This window comes from Ambystoma mexicanum, chromosome 2q (assembly GCF_040938575.1).
Source record: "Ambystoma mexicanum isolate Mex_15411 chromosome 2q, UKY_AmexF1_1, whole genome shotgun sequence".
Classification (NCBI taxonomy): domain Eukaryota; kingdom Metazoa; phylum Chordata; class Amphibia; order Caudata; family Ambystomatidae; genus Ambystoma; species Ambystoma mexicanum.
The window spans coordinates 800936217-800952640 of NC_090924.1; positions in this window are offsets into that span (position 1 = coordinate 800936217).

The following is a 16424-nucleotide window of genomic DNA, read 5'->3' on the forward strand; positions in this document are numbered from 1 at the left end:
ATCTGCACAATACATACAAGGGGAAGAAGTTGGCAAGCCATGTGGAGGTGTTTAACTTATGGAGGATGTTCCAGGGGTCACGACCAGGACCAAATGGAATGTTCACTATGGCGGAAACACCGGAAGAAAAGGAGATTAAGAAGGAAGGAGAGGATGGGAAAAAGGGGAGTGAAAGAACAAAGAAGACGGGGAACGAAGGAGAGGGAGGAGAAAAGGTTGATAAATCAGATGACGTAAAAAAGGAACCAGGCAACGAAATACCCATAACACCGGGAGTGAAAACAGAGGGAGGGGGGTTGTACCCTTTGAGAGAATTAGGAGAAATAGAAGGACAGCTAAGGGCGGCTGAAGGATACTCGAACCCGGCATACAGCCCTCCACCATATGTGGCTCATAGGAAGATGCCAGTGGGGGAGGGGAGGATTGGAGAAGAGCAGACTGTAGAGATAGGAAATGATGAGTGGGTAGCTGCACAAATATTATTAAAATTACGAGGTTCACTAACTGGGGAAGAGAGGGAGGTAGTAAAGAGAACAGACGAGGATAATGCCAAAGAGAGTGAAATGAGGGGGGAGGAGCTATTACGGCAAAAGGAAGAAATTTTGGAGGAAAGATTAGCAAAGCTAAGGGATGAGCAGAATGAATTGATCAAACAGCTCGAGAGGGAGGAAAGAGAGAGAGCGAGGAAAAGAAAAGAAGGCAAGAACGAATTGGAAAAATTAAGGGAACAAAATGAGGAGCAAAGGAGAGAAGCTGAAAGGGTAAAAGCAGCAGCAGACAGGGTATCAAGAGTAGTGCTGAGAGAGAAGAAGAGGGAAGAAGAAGAAAAAGAAAAGGAAATGGCAATATGGAAGAGGAGGTTACTATCAGAGACAGCTAAGAAATATGAAGAGGGGAAGGTAATAGAGAGTATAGTAGAAAGAGAAAGGGTGAAATGGGAAAGGAAGAAAGAGGATGAAAGGATATTGGAACAGATGAAGGATATTGGAACAGATGAGCAATGAAGTGATGGAGGAATTGAAAAGGAAAAGGGAGGAAAATAGTAGGGAGATGGAGGAGAGAAGTGAAGGAGGTAGGGAAGAGAGGAGTAGGGAGAGTGAAAGATGGGGGGATGTATACAGAAGCAGAGAAGTAGCGACAACATCAGCACTAGGGGGAGAAGTTGGTAACGGAGAAAAAGGAGAAATAGACCTAATAGACTTACAAACAGTAACAATAAAAGGGAAAAAGACGGAGTGGGGGATACCGTTTATGAATGATTTTTGTAGTGAGGAGGAAGAAGGAGTGGAGAGGGAAGGAAGAAAAAGTGAAAGGGAAAGCTTAGATAAGCTATACCTCACTCGAACCAACATGGACTCACCATGGATCAGTAGGAGAAAGGGAGAGATGGAGAGAAGTGAGGAGGGAGAGCAAGGACCAGTGGTAAGACAAACCCATGAAACCCCACCATCCCCATCCCCATCACGCCCTCCCCAATCGCGCCCTACATGCTCAACCACCTCACGCTCGCTGCGCAGAATAAAGCTCGCGCCCTTCATGGACGAACTGACACCCTAGGCATGTCGGCTTAGAGACCTCCCTAGTCGCAGGCAGGACAGACTAATGAACATGCCTACATTAAATACAGGAAATAACGAGAGGAGGGGAAAGGATGGAGAAGAAGGAGTTAAGGGCAGGGGTAATAAGGACGAAATTGAAGAGGTAAAGGAAACGGAAGAAGAGGAGGGGTGTGAGGACTCGATATTATGGAACGTAAAGGGTGACACAAGACACAACTTAATGCCACTGTTGGAGAGAGGAGGGGTTAGACCACAGTATGTCCCTTGGAAGCATACGGATAAAGAAAATATAAAATGTAGGCTTCCATCACTAAGTGGAGGTGCGGGTAAGTGGATATATGAAATGGAAAAACACACCGCAGGACAGAAACTAGCAGTAGGAGATGTAAAGGGCCTGTTAATATCAATATTAGGGGATAGAGCGGATGACATTTGGAAGAGAGCGGGATTCCATGGGGTAACAATAACAAACACATCGCATGATGGGGCACCATTCGCGAACTGCAGACATGCACTATGGCAGGCGTTAAGAGTACAGTACCCAGACACATCAGACATAGGAGCAATTACCTCCCGTAAGATGCGTGAGAATGAGGATCCTGTTGATTATATCCAGGATATCCAAGAGAAGTGGCGCATGGAAACTAGAGAACAATGGGATAAAACACCAGCAATATTTTATCATATACTGGTACAAGGGCTCCCAGAAGGAGTTCAGAAACAACTAAAGAAAGTAGTGGGAATGGAAGCAAAACCATGGCCAGAAATACAACTGACCATAGTACACCACTGCAGGACATGGCAAGGAAAAATGAAACAAAAGGAAGAGGACAGGAAAACAGAAGAGGCTAAATTAGTGCAGAAAAAACTTACTAAATACACAATGGAAGGGGCACTAATAACTACGCCCACACCAATAGCCCAAAGCCCCACACAAGTAGTGGCTGCACAAGATCCCGCTCAAATAGCACCTTCACAGACTATAACACAACAAGTGCCGCCACTGCCGCCACTGCAATTACACGCACCAAACATGGGAGGAGGGTACCCAATGCAAGGAGCTGGGTATTATAATTATAACAGGGGGAGAGGAGGATTTATGAGGGGGAGAGGATACGGATATAACACCCAACAGCAGGTGGGAGGACTTAGAAATTCCTACCCCACAGGGCAACCAGTGTACCAGGACAACACAGGGAGCTTCCCATGGCAAAGCAGGGAACCACCCGTGTGTTGGAGTTGTGGATTATTAGGACACATGTCACGCACGTGTAGGGTCAGGCCAGGAACACCAGCATGGAATGAACAGGTACAACCTAGGACCTCACAAGAACTGCAGGGCATACAACAACAGCAGACGTTGCAACAAGGAAGTGAACCACAACAACAAATAACACAACAACAACCACAAACATATTCACTGCCACAACAACAAGTAGCGATATCACAACAACCCCAAACGCAACAAACACAATTGGGCAGGGTGACGGTCTTGGGACACAACCCTTACACAGGGAATGGCCAATCATTGTACCCTCAATAGGACAGCCCACAGACGGCCTTGGTGTGTCCCATCCTGTCAGTAACACCTAATAGTGCGGAGGAGCCACGCATAGAGGTAACAATAGGTGACAAAAAATTATCATTCCTTGTTGACACCGGGGCAACCCGGTCTTGCATAAGGGAAGGTAAATTTAAGATGTCAGGCGAAGCCATGAACACCCAAGGATTTTCTGGGGCTAAAGGGTTGGTTCCCTTTACTGATAACGTTCCCTTATCTATTGGAGATTATGATCTATCAGTTCCACTTTTATATTATAGTGCCTCACCAGTAAATATACTGGGGAGGGACATAATGAACAGGTTGAATATGACGATCTCCTTTACAGAGGATGGCATAATTTGCTCTACTCCAGGGATTAATATGCTCGCAGCACGACAGATTATGCAAGCATACTGTGGACAGACAGCGATTAGGGCGGAGCCAGTAGATGGCGAGCTATTCCAGTATGGAACAGACATGGCATTTGCATGGATGCCAGGGATAGAAGGGAAAATATGGAGGAGGCCAGCAGCCTATCTGTTCCGACCAGAAACACCTGTTAATGAACCAGAAGGAAAGGTGGTTGTAATGGACATTGAGAGCATTATTGCAACAGCTGATTATATTGCTGTGCACGCACAAGATAAAGAAGGGAGAGCATGGAGGGCAGTGATAGCACTAGCAGAAGGATGTAGGCTGACCCAGGTGTCAGATGAGGAGCTGTTCTCAGAAGAAAAGGAGGAAGGCGAAATGGTGTTCATGATGAGTGTAGAAATATGGCTAAGAGTGGCTCACAAACAAGTAGCACAGAAAATTGCGATGGCACTTGAGGCACCCGCATGCACCCCAGTCCCCTTCTTTAAGGAGGATATGTCAAAGGTGCCCAAATCATTGTGGACTGTTAGCCCTTATGATGTGGGATGCATAAAAAGCATAGGGGGAGTAAGGATTAAATTAAAAAAAGGTGCCATACTACCCAGCGTGAAACAGTACCCACTGTCAAAAGAGGCAGATGAGGGCATATATGAAACCATAACGGCCCTTATAAACAATGGCATATTGGTCCCCTCAGAATCACCATGTAACACGGCTGTGTACCCAGTGCGCAAGGCTAAAGGGGGGTCTTGGCGCTTCATACAGGACCTCAGGCCCTTGAACAACATAGTAGAAGCAGAGTATCCAGTAACAGCAAACCCAGCCACAATATTGTGTGGCATTCCAGCGGAAGCGTCACGATTTACAGTGATCGACCTTAAAAATGCTTTTTTCTCAATACCATTACACCCAGACTCACAAGATTTGACAAGCTTCACTTACCGAAATACAAAGTGGAAACATACCAGATTGCCACAGGGGTATTGCGAATCACCCTCAATTTTTAATAGAGTAATACAGATGGATTTGGGTAACATTGAAGTGGAAAGCACAGTGTTACAGTATGTGGATGACATAATAATTTGCAGTACAAACGAAAGTAAATGCAGAGAGGACTCATTAAAGATGTTGACAATATTGGCTGAAAAAGGGTACAAGGTAGACATGGAAAAGATACAATACTGTCAGGAACAGGTACTTTACATTGGCCAACTGATATCCCAACATGGAAGAAAGATTGCACCACAAAGAGCACAGGCCATTTCAAGCACTCCAATGCCACAGACTGTGAGGGAACTGCAGCAATTCCTGGGGCTGTGCAACTACTGTAGAGCATGGGTATTTGATTACAGTTCATACATAGGGCCCCTGCTTGAGGGTTTGAGGGAAGCTAATAAAGGGGAGAAAAAGTTGGGGTGGACTATGGAAATGAGGGAGGCATTTGATGAGTTGAAAGACGCGATATCAACTGCTCCAGTACTGGCGTCCCCAGACTATGAGCGACGATTTTTTATATTTTCACATTGTGACTCAGCAGTGATGAAGGCAGTATTGGCCCAAAAAACGAGCATGGGCTATAAACCAGTAGCATTTTACAGCGGTCACTTAGACCCTGTGATGTTAGGTCACTTCTCTTGCGAACAAGGTCTCGCTGCAGCTGCTTTTGCAGTGGAAAAAGCATCAGCAATAACCATGGGGTGTCCAACTACACTGTTTGTGGAACATGCGCTATTTGCAATATTGAATAGACCTAAGTCCACCCTAACCACGCAGAGGGCATCGGGTTATGAGATCATTTTGTCTAGAGCTGAATTAGCAATTGTTAGATGTAGCACGGTTAACCCTGCAAGGTTCCTAGCAGAAGTAATTGAAGAGGGAGATTATGCCCATGACTGCACCCAAACAACTGAAATGTACTCATGTACTAGGAAAGTTGAAGAAAACGCACTAGAGGGTGGTGAGATTTTGTTTATTGATGGGTCATCGACTATTGATCAAGGAGATGGGATACGGAGGACTGGGGCAGCAGTGGTAAAAATGATGGAGGCGCCGGTGTGTGTGGCTATGAAATGTGTACAATTACCACAGCATTACTCCGCTCAAGCCGCGGAACTGGTTGCACTAATTTTGGCATTAAAGGAAAGTTTTGACAAACGAGTAACCATATACTCTGACAGTGCATATGTTACGTCCACTGTCCACTCAGGGCTATCAAAATGGAGAAGAAGAGGGTTTAGGAGAGCTGATGGCACTCCAGTGCAACATGCCCTCTTATTGGCTGAACTAATTGAAGTAATAAATGACCCCCAAGAATTAGCCCTAGTAAAATGCACCGCACACACCAATGGTGAAGACCACGTCTCAAAAGGGAATGCAGAAGCGGACGCACATGCGAAATATGCTGCGTACTTTGGTGAGATATGGAACCTCCCAGAATCACAGAGAGGGAGAGGGAGGGGAATGGCTAGGGAGATGTTGATAAGAGAGGGGTACACCCATCTCCCAGCCACGCAGATTATGGAGCTACAAGCGGCTGCACCAATGGCCGAAAAAGAAATATGGGTAAAAAGAGGATGTACAATGTCACCAACCGACGCACTATGGCGCCAGGGTGGCACTGGAAAAGTTGTGATACCATTGGCACTTTTGAACACCGCCCTGAGCCAATTACATCACCCAGCCCATACAGGCAAGGAAGTAATTGCAGCACGAATTAGAGAAGATTGGTTCTGCCCCGAGTTAAATTCTCATGTGTCAAATTTTATCAGCAACTGTCTCACATGTCAACAGTTTACGGCCGGTCATACCCTAAAGGTGATAAGAGGTACTATTCCCCGGCCAGAGGGACCTTTTCGGCATCTTCACATTGACTATGTTGATATGATCAACATATGTCAAGGTAATAGGTATATGATTGTAGTAGTATGCCCATTTTCTAGGTGGATTGAAGCAGGGCCCTGCTCACACCCAGATGCATTTAGAGCAGCCAAATTTCTAGTGAGGGAGGTATTTCCCAGGTGGGCGAGGTGTTAAGGTCAGACAATGGCCCGCATTTCGCAAACGAAATGTTCCAGCATATCACATCCTTGCTGAGCATAAAACACAAATTCGCATGTGCATACCACCCACAGGCTAACGGTGTATGTGAACGCCTGAATGGCCTATTGAAGGAGGCAATTGCAAAAATACAACAAACAACAAAGAAAAGCTGGTTGTATTGCCTTCCATTAGCCCTATTTGAATTGAGGAATAGGCCAGGGTCCGACCACCACCTCACCCCTCACGAGGTGGTACTGGATGTCAAATGCGCCTTCCCCTAACGCCAACGTCAAGGGCATTCACTGATCACGAAAGTTCAGCGAGTGTGTTAGGTGATGAAATGTACCAATATGTGTCTTCTTTGATTACTAGTGTTGTGTTTGTGTCTCAACAGCTCGAGCGCACACGGGGCGGGTCTACCAACAATCAACAAGAAGGCGCCAATACAGAATTGGAAAAGGAGAACTTGTGCAAACTTGCTAAAGGTGACCACGTGCTACTTCGCAATTTCAACAGGAGATGGAACGATAAAAGATTTACTGGCCCCCATCTGGTAGAGGACGTATCAACAAGAGCAGTAAAGCTAAAGGACAAGCGTGCCTGGAACCACCTACATGATGTAAAGATCTACAAACTGCAGACCCGCCCCAGCGCCAACGACAGGTCCATTGGAAGGACAGCAACAACATCCCCAACAGCGGAAGGAAGTTCTACCACAGACAACGACCCAATTGTTCCCATACCGTGTCACTACCCAGCTTCCCCGGAGACAATAACTGACGAAGAAAGGGGTGATTACCATACTGCCCACCCCATGGTCACACGCTCAAGGAGTAAAAATACTCCCGCCAACCGAGCCCAATCCCCCCCTGCCCGTTGACCCACAAATATAGTAAAAACTGAATTGAAGGACATTGTTTGCACAAGTACACATGTAAACACGTGAATGTTCTCTTTTTTCTCTTCTCTCGCACATACAGGAACTGCGTATTATTGTATTGTTAAGATAATAGCTGACTAACAAGTTCACTGCCCAGGCGTAGATGGTACTCCCAGACGATAACTACCCAGAAGAATTGTCACACCAATTTGTATACGAAATAAAACGGCCAACGTACCTAAAAAGGAGAAGGGTACGTGTCTACTACACAGCATTCCTCTTAGCCATAGAATATTCAATGCCCCACCTCCGCCCATACTTGCCGGTCCTAAGAGATAGATCACTTAGAGTAGCGTGGGAACAGCTCTTCGCCTGGGCACTGAATGACTATTTGATAGGGAGAGCTTAAAGGAAACCAACAACTAACATCTAATAACAAGCATTTTGAGAATTTTTAGGCGGGCAACTTTAACGTCGCAAGAATACGCTGCCAGGACTGCAGCAAGGTAAGAGCAAAATGCCGGTGAGATTAGCATATGTAATAAAAATAATAGGGATTTTGATGATCACCGGGTTCTTGGCTGCCTCTGTATGGCAGTACAGCTATGCTATTAATTTTATTGCTGCACCCAAACCTAATACACCCCCGTCCCCTGCTGCAACAGGTGTTACGTCAGGTGATAGTAGTAACATTGCACCCAAGCAAAATAGAGTTAAACGCAGCACATACTCAGACAATAAAGGTATTGATAATTATATACAAGATTCAGCACACGTCTCAAACAACATATGGTACCAACACATGACCCGCATTGGTAAGCAGACAACTGAGGACAGCTGCTACGTTTGCTCATTAATACCATACGCCATGAGTGTGTCACAAACATTTGTTGCCACAGAAATAGATGAAAAGACAGCACGGTGCATAATATACTTGGCACTGTTCCAAACGAAAGGAAGATTTCAAGGGACAGTGGTGCATATGACGTGGAAAACACGAGACTCATACCCATATGAAAACAACTTCCTCAAGACCTATTTGAGTTACCACAAGAGCAGTTTACATGCTGAAGCATTCAGATATATAACAAGTGGTCCTGCTAAAGGAGAAACAAAGAAAGTAACACTACAGTATCTACCATGTGATTGGTACGCCACTGAAGTTCCAGGTAAACAAGGATGTTGGGAGAGGCCGCTGGTAACAATAACCGGGAAGGTGTACCTGGACAACAGCTGGGAGATAGGAGTGATTGGCAGTAACATGGTAACAAAAGAAACTATCTCAACTATCGAGGTGCACAACCACCGTTGTTGGACGACATGGATCAAGTATGTACCAATGCTCACGTGGGAAGAAACGGATGAAGACCCAATAACAATACTACCGCTGACTGCGCCCAAGGTATGCTACCAGCATAAAGGAGAGGTGGACGTAGGATATAACACCAACTGTGCAAGTGTGATGGAGTTACCTGAGGGGGGAGCAGGAACAGCAGTAATAATGGACCATTATTGGGCCTGTGGAGAAAAGGCATACCATACACTGCCTCCCCTGTGGAATGGTGTGTGCACAATGGTGCACGTCAATGTACCATCGCTAGTGGTACCCAAGAAGCATGTCAATGTGGCGAACTTTCCCAAAATGGATGAAGGGGACAAGAGAAAAAAGAGATCTGCACCACTTCAGGAGGAGCAAGGGAACAGGACCAACGGCAATGATACTGTCCTAAATAGAAGGAAAAGACAAGGAGAACCATTGACAGGAAATTACCTGTGGGGAAGGTCGGAAACAGCACTCACTTCAATACCGCCAGAACACAGACTATTCAGCAGAGCAGCAATGTTCTTCTCCTCAATAATACATCCGGGACTGCAGGCTTACGCAAACGCAAAATGGCTCCAGATAACTAGATGGGAACTAATGATGACCATCAATTCTACAGTAAATGGGTTTAACGCAATAAAAGAGGAGCTGCGAGCTATAAGGATGGTAGCACTCCAGAACAGATATGTATTGGACCTTCTCACAGCAATGGAAGGAGGAGTTTGTGCAAAGATAGGACAATCATGCTGCACGTTCATACCTGCCAACGATGCTGACAATGGTACACTGACAGAAGCAGTTTCACAATTGGCCCAGATGCACTCCAAAATGATGGATGAAAGTAACGGTGTAAACAAGGATAAGAGCTGGTTTTCACTATTATGGTCGTGGATGCCATCCTGGCTGTCAGATGGACTGAAAATTATAGTGGGTTGTACTATTTTGGCTGGAGCTACGCTGATCATAATTAGATTTTGGAAGGCCCGGAAGGCACGTACCACTGACGAGTTGCTCGAAATGGTGGGAATGCACCCCTTGATGCCAGCAGATGACGGCCAACATACAGGTGTGATAATACAGGAGAGGGAGAAGTTGCGCACCCAAATCATCACCAACCATCTAGACCCACCATCAGTGAAGATCGAGAACCCAAGAAACCCCAGGAGCTACATAGGGAAATGGGTATACTGTACTCCTGGAGGAACCTGTGAATATATGTATTGGTCATTTGAAGATCATGTAAACCACTATGGACATTTAGGAGGAATAACTAAGATATGGCGAGTAAGAGGAGATAACGAAAAGGATATGTTTGTGGTCGACAAGTCGACCAGAGGGGGGACTGAAGTGGGAGAATGGAAGACCAGGCTCCCGTCCTTCACCTAGACACCCGCCACGAGAAGAGTTTGTCCATTTACCAGACGACCAGATACCCTGGTACAGGAACATACGGATGTGTCCATCTGCCTGCCCAGCAGCCCGCACTGGCCATGCTGACACCTGCGGCACGGACCAACTAGACTAAAATCTACACGTCGTTAGAGATGCCATGACGACCTAGACAACGGTAAGCACACCTGTGCAAATATACACACTGGACATTCCTGCACCAATCTACACGAAGAATATACTCAGTGCTATGACGTAGGTGATAGGCATACTCACGGACGTGCATCTTTATTATTTTCTACATAGGCTTTCAGAATGCAGAAACGCAAGACGCGTCATGAACTCATCTACAAAGCTTGCTCACGCTTCTCTTAAAACCAGTTACCACCATGAGAAATGTAATGAAGACACGATACACCAGGCCCAAGTAGGCCTCAAGCAAGAGCTCCCGTGGACATTAACAAAACAAGAGTCAGATTGCTGATCCTGCAGAATGAGCCCGGCGAAGCAACCAGCCAAGGTCGCAATGTTGCAAACCCACATTCCAAGAGCAAATCATCAAGGGCACGATGTTGCAACCTTGCACGCCGCACACCAACGTTAAAGTCACACCTGCAAATTAAACCAGACACACAGTGGAAAAACAATATTAATTGTGCAGAATTCTGCCTCAAACACGGTCCCTCCCCACGTGACCAAGCCGAACCTGACGAGATGCCAAGCCCAGGAGAGAAGAGGCGTCTGGATCCCTCGCTACGAGACACAGGCCGATACACTTGAAAGGCTCAATGGACATTTGCTACAGTGGGAGCGGTCAGCCTCCAGCTATGAATAAATCCTCACATTGTCTGCACGTACCCATAGTGAAACATTGTTGCAAATTGCAGGTACACCGAGAGCTGGGAACAGCGGTGGTCCCAGGCTGGGAAGCTCACGGGCGCACCAATCAGAACATGGGGCTCTTATCACTGACGCCAGAAATATTAACCAATCATTAGGAGTCTTCATGTAACAATTCTCATGTATCTAATTGTAGGGACAACCCAGATATATCACCTGACTAACCCTCGACCACTAACATTGTTCTCTATACGTGTGCTATACTAACCCTACCACTCGAGCAACCAATTAAGAGTGGCGATAGGTTTTTTGTTAACTTTCTAAAGTGACGCAAGTAGCGCGTCATAATACAGTAAAAAGGGCCTGCGAGCCCCACGATTGTGTGTGTGTCAGGACGGACGCGTACGCTCCTCGACCCATCCCTGCCGTTTTGTCTAATAAACAGCAGAGTCACCTTGCTTCTTGCGTGTGTCTCATACTCTATCTCATCTGGGATATACGGGAGGAGTTGGGGCCTCCCTGCCTGGAGGTCTGCGGACAGCCCGGCCGACCCCGGCAGAATTTCCCCCCTGACAGTTGTATCTTACCTGGGGTGGTGTGGTGGGGTTCCGGATTGGCGTCATCATGTGGTTGCTCAGAGGGTAGGCACTGTCCCCTGGAGAGGTGATGATCGTTGTGATTATTGGGGTTTGTGTATTTGTGTGTGTGTGTGTGACATGCATGCATGTGCACAGGCATTTGTACCCACGTAGGAGCCATGTGTCGCCATGCTGCCCAGCTTCCAGGGCCTGGCTCAGGGCAGACATTCTGTATATGAAACTGTCATGGGTGGAGTCAGGGTAGTTTGCATAGACAGAGGTGATGATTCCCTTTGCATCGCATACCACCTGCACGTTGATGGAATGCCAGTGCTTGCGGTTTCGGTAGATGTGCTCAGTGGCCCTAGGTGGATGTAGGGTCACATGGGTGCAATCTATGGCACCAAGCACTTTGAGTAAGTGTGCCACCCTGTAAAAGTCCTGGACAACGGCCTGCCTTTCTGCGGGTGTTCTGGGCATGTATATGTGCCTGCGGACTGAGTGGCACGCTGTCATGATTGCCAAGACCTGGTGTAGGCAGCGTGACTGCGTGGCCTGTGAGACCCCCCCCACTATGGCAGTGGTCCACTGAAATGACCCAGTGGCCAAAAAATGCAGGACATTGAGCACCTTCTCCAAGGGGCTCAATGTTTGGGGGCAGAGGGTGGAGGATGTAAGGTCATCTTCCCACTCCTTGACCGGGTCTAGGATGATACGAGGTGGAAACCTATACCAGCCATAGACCTGGTCGTCAAGCATCCCAAAAAGGCTTGTCCGGGGTGTAAAAATGCGTGCCCTGGCTATTCTCCTCCTCCTGCGGTGTCCCACGATCAGTGCTGCGACAAATGGGGCATTCATCGTAGCTGTATATACGTGTTTGTTGTTTGCGCGCACTTTTATACTGTGCGCAGGGACGCTTCCGCCTGCCTTCCTGTGGCGGACGCGTTGACGCCTATGCGCAGGTTTCCTGTATTCGAATCCATGAATACGGGTTGTTCGCGTGCATGTGGACGTTCCGTGTAGTTCCCTGCAGTACTTCCCCAGTTACTCCTTCACTGTTCACCCACTTTTGTTGTGTGCGCCGTGCTATGTGCACTTTCGCTGTGTGCGTAGCGCACCCCGTTTGATGACGTGTGCACCCGCGTGCGCCACGCACGGCTTTGGTGCACAACCAGTGGTATACACGCGCAGCGCCTTCCTTGAATCGCACGCGTGCACGTGCGCTTGTGGTCGGTAGAGTCAACATATGTAGGTCAAAGCCCCATACGTCCAAACTCAAATGAGCCAAAACTGCCAAGACCCAGAGCACAAACCCCAATCCTCACATTCTGCCCCATCACCCAGTGCACAAGCCCCATACCTGGCATCTGCCCATCCACTACTAAGATTTCAATCCCCATACTTGTAATCTTGCCCCTCCACCACCCAAATCCCATAACTGGCAGCATGCCCACTACTACCCAAAGCACAAGCTCATAACTGGCATCCTGCCTCCCCACCAACCAGAGCACAGGCCCTATACCTGGCTTCCTTCCCACTTTCACCAAGACTGCAAGCCCCACACATGTGACCCCACAACAGCAAGAGCATAAACCCAGTACTATGCACCTATTAGGTGTCAGCACATCAGTGCATTCTTCTTGCTTTCAATGTTGGTTATCTCCATTGAGAGGATGTCAGCACATAAACTCAGGCCCACACATGCCCTATGCCCTATGCGGGAATAGGGTGGCGGGAAGGCACAATGGGTGGCATCACATTGTGTAGGTTAAATGTGTGCCCTCCCTGCCCCTACCATAGAGACTTCACTGTGCAAAAGAGTACATAGATTTTGCAATTGTACACTGAAATGACTCTATACTGTGAACTGTTACTATTTTAATCAAATAACAGTAAACATGGTATTGAATTCTTGCTGTTAGTATATGACACTGTTTTAATTGGGTTAAAGCAAGTTAGTCATTTTTCATTTTACCCAAATAAATATGACTTGTAAAACCAGTAATATTCTATTTTCATTGTAAAAGGGCAGACCAGAATTAACACCAGAACACTCTCCCACATGTGCATGTATTATTGTTTGATACATTAATAATAATTTACCATGGTGCGATTAAGAATGTGTATATTAATAGTAACATTGGAAGTACATATTATGTGCTTGTGAAGAGTAAATATATTGTCCTATTTTTTTATGTAGTTGTCAAAATTGAAATAAGAACATAATATTTTTCATTTCTGGAGTAAAGACAAAACCGAAATCAAAGCGGGACCTTGGAATTGTCAGCATACAATGAAGAGGCTCTTTGTAAGTTGTCCCTGAATTCCTCATTGTAAACATTTCAAGGATAAAATATAGTAAGTAAGCTGAAAGAAAAAATAAGATGGACTTGAAAGAAACAGAATGGATGAAATTCGAGTTTCTATTCGTAAGAGCTCTCGAACAAGAACAAAGTGCATTTTAAATTGTTAAAATAGAAAGTCAGTAAATCATGTAAGCAACATTTTCAATTTTATTGTAAAATTCATGCAAATGGGTGGTTGACGAGAAACAATGTGCCACATTGATCTTCAAGTTGATACAAAGCCCATTTTTTTCATTTAAATATAACATATACATACAAAGTAATATTTATTGACATGTAGTTTATTGTGTTACTTATTTTGCCAACGGGTACTAAAATATATTTTCCTTTCTCAAATGTACACAGTTACATCATAAAGATGTGAGCATGTTGAGGCAACCATCAGCCCGTCAATGGGTTCTTCAGTCAGAATTGTATTTTCCCCATCACAAAGGGTACAATGATTTGCATCTTCTGGGTTGATCGAGCTGTCCAAGGTTTCCCATTTGTGATGCCTGTCATCTTGATGACCATATCAGCATTTTTTTAGTTTTTTTTATTTCATATTTCATTACAAACTTTAAAATGTATTAAACAACATTTCCCCTTTCTTCATGGGTTTGTTTAAAGAAGTAAGTCACAATATAGCACCGCCAGACATCTAACATAGACTCGACTTGACGTTTATCAGATCAAGTGTAATCACTTCCACCACAATTTTCAGAAAGCCGCTTTTCAAGCTCTTCCAAGAAAAATGTCAGGGCAAATACTAGTTCATTGTCAATTTCTTCACTCATCACCCTCCACCACTCTTTGCCACTTAGACAAGTTCTTCCTGTCATTACTTTTCCCAATAGTGCAGTTCTTAAGCCCGTTAATTTTTTGCAATACAATGCAAGATACTTCAAAGTCTCGCTTGATGTATCACAGAATCTGCACACATCATCTGGCACTTCTTTTTTATGCACAAATCAGTACCTCTTTTGTCTCAAACAGATTCAAGTGGAATTTCATAAAGATTTTCCTTTTGTTATTGCAAGGGAAAATGTCCAGATATTTAGGCAAGGTTTTCAATGCTCTTGATTCGGGGGCAGGTTGACTCATGCATCTATGAGCTGATCTTACCTCTATGGTTTCACACCAGTCCTGCTCTCACAGTTTGGTCTTCACTTTGTTCGTATTCTGGATCAAAGTTTCTTTGGCAAGGTTTAATTGTATCAACAGATTTTCACAGAATCTTTCCCATTCCACAAGCATTGAATCAGGTATTGCACTTTCAGGTGTGTTCAGGATCATAAATTGAGGTAAGCCATTGACACCAATTATTTGTCTGTATAAGACTAGGGTGTTCCACATCACCCTCGCATTAATTGATGTTAAACCCAGTTTATACCGTATACAGGCATTTGGGATGCCTCTTGGTAATTGTAAGATTTTATTCAAATAGGTATTTTCACACCAGGGCCATGTTACATGAGGACGTCCCAACATTGCTTCACCTCAGAATATCAATGATGGTATAACTTTGAATTTGTAGAACTCATCGCTGGTTTTAGGGAAAATGTTCTGTATTTTTGGTTTATTGACGTTCCTTGAGCAGATAAGAGTTTACATGTTCTTTTGATTTTTAGCACCATCGGCTCATCATGTGTGAGCTAATTAGAACTCCTAGATGTTGGATCTGACTTGCACAATGAATTGGTTCACCGCCGATTGACCATTTGAATTTCTTCTTTTTGATGGACTTTGATCTTGTTAGATTTTGAAGAAATAGGATATCTGTTTTTGCCACGTTTATGACCGATCCATTGGTTTCAGTGTACATTTTCAGGGCTTTCAGTTTACCTTGTAATCCAACCGGAGTTGAATCAAGCAAAACAATGTCGTCTGCATATAATATTTAACTTAACTGGTTTCCGTTAATCTTCAAGGGGAATGCTCTTATATCATCCATTTCTCTTCCCACATCTAAGATGAAGAAATTAAACAGGGTTGCCCCCAATGGATACCCCTGCTTCACTCCCCTTGATGTTCTTATTGCAGAGGACAGGGAGCCCTTTTGGTCGAGCCTGATTTTAATGTCCATGTCCGAGTACAGCTCTTGAATAGCCTTCATTAAGCTCTTTGGGCATGAACTTGCAGCCCTCTTCGTCCAGAGTAATTTCCGATCAACACTGTTGAAGGCGTGAGCCAGTTCGACAAAGGCTAGATATATTCTTGTTCTTTTCTTAATGGCCTCCATTTTTAACAGGTTGATCAGGAACAAGTTCAGGGCACAACCGACTCCTTTTACAAACCCGGTTTGACGACTTCTCTGATCCATGTTGTTAAGTGGTTCAGCAGCTGAGTTGCATAGATTCTTCCGACAATGTCAATATAATGCTATGGGTCTGAAATATTTTGGCTCAGATCTTAAGCCTTTTTTAAATATTGGAACAATCAGGGCACTTTTCCAGGACCTTGCCACCCTCCCTTCTCTTAGGATGTTTTGAAATAGGTTGTGGCAGAACTCTTCCCATTCTTCCGGGTTCTGCTTTAGTATCGAGTTTGTC